The sequence below is a fragment of the Carassius auratus genome, unplaced genomic scaffold (assembly GCF_003368295.1).
Source record: "Carassius auratus strain Wakin unplaced genomic scaffold, ASM336829v1 scaf_tig00215321, whole genome shotgun sequence".
Taxonomy (NCBI): Eukaryota; Metazoa; Chordata; class Actinopteri; order Cypriniformes; family Cyprinidae; genus Carassius; species Carassius auratus.
The window spans coordinates 23,156-25,000 of record NW_020528036.1 but is presented as its reverse complement, the minus strand read 5'-3'; the positions used below and the strand labels follow the sequence as shown (position 1 = coordinate 25,000).

Here is a 1,845-nt window from a genome sequence, read left to right as displayed (position 1 = left end):
TACAAAGTTGACAGTAGATAGGGTCATAGATGATTTTGCCCTCAATTTCGATAAAAACAAGGCCACTCGATCTGTGATAGTGTTCTGCTCTAACTCATCCCATTCCATGTCATCAGCAGCATTATCTTCAGCAGCATTATCTTCCTCCTCAAAAGGCTCACTCTGAGAAGCCAGAGGTCTGCTGTCAGACCTCAATGTCATTGTCTGAGTCAAGTGTGTTGACTGGCTGGATACTTCTGCCTCAGACTCTACACGGTGCTGTAGCAGATGCCTCTTAAATGATCTGCTGTAATTAAATGTCCTATGACACCCGGCTTGGCCACACTCAAAATAACTTGATGAACTATATACATTATGCATTCTTCTTAGATGCGAAAACAAAAAACGAACATTGGCCCCAACAGTCTTTTTGCACTTAAAGCAGATATATCCCATTCTAAATGTGCATTTCTTCACTCACAAGCAGCTCTCTCAGGTGCTTTTTAAATTTCAATCGCAGGCCTATTTTTGGTATCATAGCTTCTAGCGATTTTTCATCAAGTAGCAGGAGGGTTTCTTCATCAATTTGTTCATCTGTAAAGAGAAAGAGAAGAAAAAAGACAAGAAGAGAAGACAAGTCTTACTTAAGAAGACAAGTCTTACTCAGAACACACTAGGTTATAATGAACATATAGAGAGGTGCATTTTAATTTTACCTAAATAAAGTTTACCTTTAAAGCTTGGTATCAGGACTTCCAAGTTCCATTCTTTCAGCTTCTCCTGTACAAAATTATCCATTATTCTGCACCCTGTCAGTGGGAGTATGAGCAAAGAAGAGGCAGTGTCTGTGAATTTTAAGAAGGCATCACATTTAAAAACATTAAAAGCATTCAAAATTAGACACAATGGTCTGTATATCAAAAAGATAAGCACATGAGAAATTCTAATACACTTAACTTTTGAGCATATAAGCATATACAAAAAAGACAGCTTTGTACAAGGGCAGGGGTGGTCAACATCAGTTCTGGGGAGCCACAGTTCTGCTCAGTAGTGCCCCAGCCTTGATAAAAAAGGTCACCTGTCTGTGGCTTTCTAGTAACCCTTAGACCTTGATTAACTTCTTCAAGTGTGTTTGATTAGGGATGGAGCTGAACTCTGCAGAACTGTGGGTCTCTGCTTTATATATCTGCTTTAAGACATTAAACAAGTCACGACTGCAAAGTTACTTCTCTCTGTTTGTGGATATGACAATAATATATGTATATATATAATATGTATATAAGCTACTTCCCAGTCCAACAGGTGTAAAGTAACGTTAGTCAGATTATAAACACTTATTGTACGCACCCTAGTGTTTCAAGACAGGACAAAAACACGGTTTGGAAGATGGACTCATGATGTACTTAAGTTACTAATTTTGAACAAAATTCGATAGTTTATGGACACATGAGGCGATCGAGTGTCGCGTCGCATATAATGTTATAACTTAACGTTAAATGTTTGCTTTATGACGCGACACTCGCGTCATGTATCTCAATATCTACCTTAAACCAACTAAATAGCTCATATACTTAAGTAATGTATTTCAGAGGAAATGTTTACCAAAGGAGACGTTCGATTTATTCAAAAAGCATGAAAAAGCTGTAACATAACAGACTAGCCTACAAAGCTTACGAAGCAAGGAGTTACTTTTTAAAACTGTTAATGTCAAGCGAACCGCCTTATTTTGCATATTCTGTTATTTTATAGTTGTATAGATAAAAATAACACACACACATACCCTTTTTTCTCCGAATAACAGCTGTCCTCGCTGAAAAACGATGGCTCTCGACTCCTGAGGTGATTCAAAATGCCCGCGGCGCGAAG

At 38.0% G+C, this 1,845-nt stretch overlaps 1 protein-coding gene across 2 annotated transcripts in view; it reads right to left on the bottom strand.

Annotated features, from left to right (window-relative positions):
• LOC113094319 (uncharacterized) overlaps window positions 1–1,845 on the bottom strand; it is a 12,929-nt gene extending 11,084 nt beyond the window's left edge. The window contains exons 1-3 of one of the 2 annotated variants that reach the window (XR_003288045.1): window positions 1,760–1,834; window positions 711–824; window positions 461–573 (exon numbers count right to left, since the gene is read on the bottom strand). The gene's annotated coding sequence lies outside the window, so the exon portion shown is untranslated. Of the gene's footprint in view, window positions 1–460; window positions 574–710; window positions 825–1,759 lie in introns of both variants that reach the window. The other variant, XM_026260045.1, reaches the window with a different exon arrangement.